Consider the following 8,162-nt stretch of genomic DNA (forward strand, 5'->3'; position numbering starts at 1 on the left):
AGAAACGGTGCCAAATGTGGATGGGTTTCCTAACCTCACTCTTATCTTATTGCAGACATAGTGAGAACCACGAACATAATTGTCAATCCATGGGACAAAGCTGACTTGAATAGTGTATGGAGGCTACAAGAGGGTGTCAATATCTTAGAAAACAACAGACAACTCACATCTAACACAAGGTACACTCAAATGACCTAAGTCATCAAAAGCTAGTCACCAATCAGTAAGCAAACCATAATCGTTACAACATCAAACGATATTCAAATGTTATGAAACTTCTAGGACAAGTATATAAGACCCAAGCACACATGCTTATGGTTTCAAATCTCACTTTGGATGAAGTGCAAAAAATGAGATTATGTCGTTTCTGACTCCGAATGCATCTAAATGCTTAGCAATGAAACCAATTATTGAAGACCCTCCCAAAATCAAAGACCAAGAAGAGGTGCTACAACCCAAATCTATCCTTTGGCATGAAGACAAGGTACTACGACATGGTAAGATTATTCGACAGTATCTTATTAAGTTCAAAAATTATCCTTTTGAAGATGCTAGATGGATGCAAGGAATACAACATAAGGATACTATGAACCTTGTCAATGCTTACAATGCTACATTGGAGTAAGCAAATGTACATGTTTCTTTTTTATGATTTTTTTTGTCTTAATAGACTAATTCTCATTTTATTGTGCACAGATTTAAGTAGTATGCATGCATAGAATCATGTTTGTGATGAGGACGTCTTTCAAACACCAAGTAGACATTGTCACTCTACTTTGGGAGAATGAAATGGACTGAAGAGAAGACATGCTTGAGGCAACTATGTCTCCCAAGCACCAAATGGATTAGTCATCCTTCTTGGAATGATGTTGTAGGGTAAAAAGGGATCCTCTACCCGCTAAGAAACATTGAATAATGACTAAGGCTTTATCTCTTCTACCTCATAGTTGAGGAGGACTATGATTTCAAGAGAGAGGTAAGGTCATAAAATCTAATATCTAACCAACCCAAATATTTTTCTCATATTAAATTGATCATTTAATGTGGGAGAATAGACAAGAACAAGGATTAGAATATAGACATGTGCTTATGGGTCTATCTCAACATGGGGCCAATGGTAAAGGGGTCCAAATGAGAAGCAAGGCTAGATAATGGAGCTTAAAGACCTTAGGGCTAGCTTCATTAAAGACCTCCAATGGTTAGTGTTAAAATTCCTTTGACCTTAGGTAAGCTAGAGCTATGCTTGAGGTGGGAACCCGGACCCAAGCTTGAGGTGCTTGTGTGCTTGCTGACCAAGGTGCTTGTCGTCATGATTGCTGATTAAGGTGCTTGAGGTGCTTAATGACTAAGGTGTTAAGTTGCTCCATGACTAAGGTGCTTGATTGGGTAAGGTGTTTCACAAAGTCAAAGCATATCCCTACACAAGGGGGGGAAAGCCCTCATTGTAGGGGCTAGAGAGAGAACACACACACCCTCACACAAGGCAAGCTTGGTACAAAGAAAGCAAATAGGACACTTGTCAAGCTCCTCTTCATGTTTCCCTCATGGTGTGTCTAAAGCCTATTGGTTGGCCTCCCAAGGGGTCCAATGATAATTTAATTAATTTAATTAATTGTTTTTGCATTTATCAAGTCCTCTCTCTCAAAGGAGAAAGGGGGATACTTGTCCCAATGCTACCCTTGTTGCTTGATATGCACTAAGCCTGTGATTGGCCAAGCTTGAGGAGTTTCGATCAAATGAAAGCTAGTTCTAGAAGAGGGGGTCAACCAAGGAAAGGAGGGGGCTAGATCTGGGGGTATACTCTCCCACACACACACACACACATACTCTCATGGTGTGAAGTGAAAAGTGCAAGAGATCCATCTCCTTCTCCAAGCTAGTAGAGAATTTGAGAGCCTACACCAATACTCTTGGATATGGAATGCAAATCCAACCAAGAGCCATGCTTCAATGCTAAAGCTTGCCATATTCTCCATCTTCATACAAGATACATAATCTAATCACTTAATTTTGATGATATTAACAAACTGACATATCTAACTTACTAGGACCATAGGGTATAATGCAAGGAAACTATACAAGATTTCCTAATCAATCAATACATTGACAAGTGGTTAGCATAGAACATTAGTTGGCCTTTCAAAAAATCTATGTTTGCAGGTACTTTTGATCATAGCGGTTGAAACTGTTGAGAGTAAGTAAAGGTTCAAACACTTCTTTACGAAAAGGTTCTGGAATATAGTCCATGTCCTCCACAGGTCAATTGAGAATACAATCCTCCTTCTTCAAACTCACACGCTCAAGAGCTCTGTACATCCAAATATGTGCTTTCTCTTACAGCTCGTGGTCGATATCTCATCTTCCTAATCCATAGTAAAGGTTATTTCTTCTCTTGGGGTCCGCTCTACATCTCTATAACTATGATCTTTGACACTTATTTTTGTTGTGACCTCTTTGTGTCTCAATATAGTCATAGCCCTAGTCTTGTACCATTTTTAGCTGACGCATGAATGGTCTGTCCAATATGATGTCAAAGTTGCTGCTCTTGTCAAAATTCATTATGGCAAAGGTGTGCTCATATTCTATGCCACACAAGGATACAATGATTTGTTCTAATATTCCTATCGGTTTGTCCACATATCCATATGATATTTGCAGTTTCATTCCAGTTTTTGTAAGAGGAGGATTTCTCCATTTTTTCCATATTTCTTTGGTTGCAATGGTGATTCCTTCCCCACTATCTAATATAGTAGCCATATTTACTCCTTTGTACTCAAGTGGTAAGGTGGTGTTTCCTTGTTCTCCTTCACAGTAGTCACCCACCTTATTTACTGGTATTGGTTTTTTATGTGGTTTCATAGGCAAGGTGTCGTTCATGTTATTGTCCACAAGCTGGTCATGTGAAGGGATTTTCAACCCCATGTTTTCCAGGTTTTTGCCCATTTGGCCCCATAGATGCCGTCTAATTTTTAGTAGCTCTGAGAGATAAAGTGTGCATTGTATAGGAGAAGACATCAATTCATGCAAGCTCATGGTATCTATCATTTTTGGTGTGGCTTTCCACTGAGAAGGTACCATTTTAACCTCCGATTTTGTTTCAAGCTCTCCTATGAAAGATGAAAAAGTCTTTAGAGAGCATGGTTTACTCTCTTCAGATGCAACAAACCCGACATCCATGTTTATCTTAAGGATATGTGGTGATCGTAGAGTAGCACTACCATATTTTTGGTTTTTGATCGATTTCCATAAAGATTGTGGCGACGGTTCTTCAACCTCCGGAATAGGCATCACTGTTTGTGATCCCACCCCATCTGTGCTATTGGCTATTTCTCTTGTATCTAAAGGTGCCTCAACTTCCAAGTCTTCTTGGTCTCTATTTACAATATTGTGCCTTTACAATTCTTGGATTTTTTGCGTACTAGGACCTCCATTATTGGAGCATCTAGAACATGTGGTCCCATAAGATCTTGGGCCGTCTAGATGAGCTCCTTGCACATTTGCAGCCTCTCTTTTTCATGCTCTGGTTGAGGATATGTCAACCACCTTTCCTCTTGGGTTTGAACGCCTACAACATTCAAGTACAACTCATTCAAGATTGGGGAAAATATTACCTATACTTGAAGCAAATTGGATCGATAACCAGGGTTAATGTTAAAGATCTCACTTATAGAGATGTCATGAGAACACCCATAAAAGAATTCGATTCAGTCTCTTTGGCCAAAACTAAGCTTCCATCTTGGTTGAACAAAGACACTCATTAGGAGAAATATGAACCTTGCATGGGCCTTGTAAGGAATCCTAATTTTTAGGGATTAAGGCTAATGTTGTGTGGGGTTTAGGGGGCAAGGGCATTGAAGAAGGTAGTTTTGAGTAGGCTTTTCTAGCCTTTTTTTTAGACAAATGTAGGATCTGGACCTAAAGGGTTGCTTTCTCTCTCTAGCTTTTTTTAAAGTGAAGGAAGCATAAGGGTGTGTCCACATCAGCAATTCCGTGGGTCAAAAAGAGTCAAAATTTGACTTTTTTTAAAAATTTTCATTTTTATTTGTTTTTTACTTAAAACTCCCTCCCAACATATATACATATCCAAAAATCATTTTTTGACCCATTTTTTAACCCACAAGCTTAGAAAGTCCAGTTTTTCAAAAATATTTTCCCCCAAAAAGTAATAAACATTTTGTTCTCTCATCCTCCTCCCTCCTCCCTCCTCTCTCCCTTTCCCTCTCCTCTCCCTCTCTGCCCCTACCTTCCTCCTCCTCCCCAATCTCTCCCTCCCCTCCCTCCCTCCTTCTCTCCTCCCATCCTGCTCGGCCTCTCTACCCTTCCCCCTCTATCTTTTCATCATTTGCTTCCTCACGCAACAGCTTCCATGGTGCTCACGGACATCACAAATGGTTTGCTTCCACCACCACGTACTCCGCACACCAAAAGAATACATATTCGCTTACCCACGGCATTTGCACCGAAGACCACTAGTGAAGGTGATCAAAGGTCATCACAGGAACGTCGCACCGCTTGTGAGACCAATGTTGACATTTGGGTGGATGGCCATTTGTACCCTTACGATGCTATAAGCCGCTTCCATCCACCGTTTAATAGCCTTTCCACATTTCTTCAATTTCTTGGGAGGGGAGAAGCAGGCTTGTTACGCTATTGCAAGCGGCTGTGTATGGGTGCAGGTGCTTCTTTGCATATGTGGATGCACGAATGTCAAGATCTTCACCTCAAGACGACGGCATTACAAGAGAGTGTTGCCTCTTCGGAGAGGGTAGTTAAAAGTCTTGAACAACAAATGCAAGAAAAGGAGTCCCACATCCAGAAGCTTAACAACACCATCACATACTTGAAAGAAACACCCCTTGGTGCAAGGGAACGCAAACACCCGTATTCATCCATTGAAACTCTTGCACATTCCGGAGGAGCACGCAAACGACGAGTTACAGCCACAAGGTGATTTGGTCTTTACTTGCATGCTGCATTCTTACTTCACACTATTTTCTAACATTTATGTTTATTTGTTGCTAGAAACTTCATCCAGGAGGCATGCGGTGGAACAAGCCAAGATAATCGAGTCAACCTTCTCACTAGTTGTTTCAATACCGAGGACGTTATTTCTATCTTACAATCACCTGGAGGTAAGCACATTAAGGATGCAGTCACCAAGGACCTTATGCGTAAATTAAGAAATGTGGTTAATGATGATGACGTTCAACAAGCTTGTGATGAGGCTGGAATCAGCACCAAAGCCTATCAGGCTATTTTTCAACTCCTAAAGGATGCCCTCAAAGAACATGGCATTGTGGAAAACCTATTTCCCGTTCCTCACAAGGTCAAGCTCGCAAAGAAGGCCACAAACGAAGATGTGTTCTCCCGCATTGGGACATACCTACACATTGAGGACACAATGCCAACTTCCCTTTATGCTTCGTGCGCAACAAAGACAAGGGGAAAAGGTAAGAAACAATCCATAAGACCTTCGAATAAGGGCTTTCCTTACACAATGTGGAACAATATTTTCGTGGATCTTAGAAGGCTTCAAGAAGCCATGCTTAGATTTTACGAGTTACCTGAAGAAGGTGACACACTTTACTTTTTTCTTTGGTATTATTCTTTTCATAGAAGCTGAAGTTTAAGGTCTTAGCACTATTTATTTTGTAGTGCTTGGCACAAAAGTCGCTTTTGTGCTGAAACTCGATGAGTGTCAAATAGTGAAAGGCCGAAGGTTAGAGAGGCTAAGTGTCACTCTAATGAACGAGGCCCTTCTGCAAACCAAGCGAAGGGATTCAGTCGAGCCATATCCCACCCTATCTTTTAGCGTGCAATCACAGAAAGACATTTGGTGGTTGGGTGCTATTGAGGTGCCCAAAGAGTCCAATGGAGTACTTTCGTGGATTTTTGAGAGAACTCCATGGGATCACAGAAGTAATACACTCCCAAATTGCAGGTCAGAAGTTGGAGATTGAGGGCTTTGGTAGTTATGATGTGGAGTGGCACTTAGGTGGGGATATGAAGACCATAAAGTGTTTGCTTGGCTGCAAACAAGGGGCTTCTTCTCTCATGCCTTGTCCATTTTTCACTCGAGGGTACAAACCTAATGGACAAAAATCACATAAGAGCACTGCAAAGGCCAGTTACATGCTTCCATGGCAAGGGCATGGAGAACAAGGGTTAGATTGTCATGATGTCGGAGATGAAGGTAGAGAATGGGAAGCGTCTATTCTGATTTCGATTTCCTCTATCGAATGTACATTTTTGTACATTACACGCATTCATGCGTATTTTTGATAGGCTATTGAAGCTCCACATTGACTATGCTTTCACAATGAAACCGTTGGAAAAGTCCCAGGAAGCGATCGAAAGAGTGGAGGTACTCTTGAATTCCATTGGCTGTCACGGTGGAAATGTGTCTATAGTTGCTGCAAAGAACACAGGGGAGGCCCATGAAATTGCTCAACAAGTGTCAATGAGTGGACAAAAAGCTAGACACTTTTTGAAGAAAGTTTCCCAAGGAAAGCCAAGTCGATATGATGCTCAAAGTAGCTCCAACCAGCAGGCAGGTAACCTTTGGGAGCTTTGGAAGGAGTTATGCAAAGCTACTACTGACAATGATTCAAATGGCGAGCTTGCAAACAAGCGCAAGCAAGTTTGGGCCCATTTTGATAAAATGGTCAAGCTTATGAGCCTTAACAGCACAACAGAAGAACAACAGCAATCATTTCAAGAAGCTTTGGCGGATTTTACCAAGGTCTTCACCCTTTCTTGGGGTGAAAATAACATCACACATTACATGGTAAGTCATTCATGGTGTATTCATTACAAGGGATTGTTTTTATTTACTAATGTGGATCGTTTGCTCATGTAAACAGCATATCTTGTTTGCGCATGGTGCATTTTTTATGCACAAGTATGGATCGCTTGAAATTTTTAGCACTCAAGGCATGGAGAAGTCCCATTATCGAGCAAGGGGAGTGTACTTCAAAAATACTCGACATGGTGGTGGAATGGTGCAATCCAATTATTTGGAGGAGATGTTCAACTGGTTTTTTCGCACAACATTTGCTCGTAAGCTCACAATGGAGCGTGCGCGACAATCCAAGATTGCTATTGAAGTGCGCAAATGGAATCGTCAAGAGCATAGCAACAAGTGGCAAATGTCGCAAGGTCCCACCAAGCATGCTGCATGGCGGCGATGATACTGCGCGAGTCACTAAACGTGAACGTAGGGTCCAACTCTTAGCGACATGTTTATTTAAAAAATAATACTTCTTTTAAAAAAATTAGTGTGAACAGGGCCCTTTTTAAATGGGCCCTTATAAATATTGCATGCTCTCATAAATCACTCATTTCTTAAGAACAGGTGAGCTCTTACCAACGAAATGGCGTGCACCAAACAAACCGCGAAAGAGCATCCGCCTGCCAACAAAAACACCCTCCAAGGATGTGAGAAGCCGTCATGGCTTAAAGGCACAAGAAAACGGCCACGAACACCTTGCCGTTTCAGGAACTCTTCTGGTAGTGGGCATGGTGGTAGGGCACGAGAGTCATCAAGGACTGTTGAATCTCCACCTCCTCAAGATATAACACCTAGAAAGAGAATGAAGCAACGTGCCCAGCGCTGGAGAGAAGAAGAGGGCCAGCAAACATCAGAGTCCGATAGGGAGCAGCCGTCACGCCCCCAATCACAAGCAGGACCATCCAGGACTCGGGTGGTCAATACAGACACCGAATCAGAGAGTGAGCCACCATGGCTGCGAGAAAAAATACCGCGCACACACCGGGTGGCCGTTGGGGGGAAGACATTGCCTCAAGGCAAGGGAGCTCTCCGCACACGACAAGATCGGCAACCAAGGGAAGAGGAAGAATCAGAACAGGCTGCAGAACCAGCCCCTAAGCATGTAAACAGACGCAAGTCTAAGTTTTTCAAGAAGCCTTCACGCCGCCCGCCAGCAAATGTGCAAGTGCCCCCAAGACAACCGCAACGGCGCCGAAAAATAGCAAGGGCATTTGCAGAAATCCGCCACTACCAGAAGATGACGGAGCTCTTGATTCGACGCGCCCCCTTTGCTCGCACTGTGAAGGAAGTGCTTCAAAGCTATGGAAATCAGTATAGAATGCAAGCAATAGCGCTAGAGGCTATTCAAGAAGCTGCAGAGGCCCACATCATT

The sequence above is a fragment of the Adiantum capillus-veneris genome, chromosome 30, assembly GCF_014529385.1.
Source record: "Adiantum capillus-veneris isolate H3 chromosome 30, ASM1452938v2, whole genome shotgun sequence".
In the NCBI taxonomy this organism is placed as follows: Eukaryota; Viridiplantae; Streptophyta; class Polypodiopsida; order Polypodiales; family Pteridaceae; genus Adiantum; species Adiantum capillus-veneris.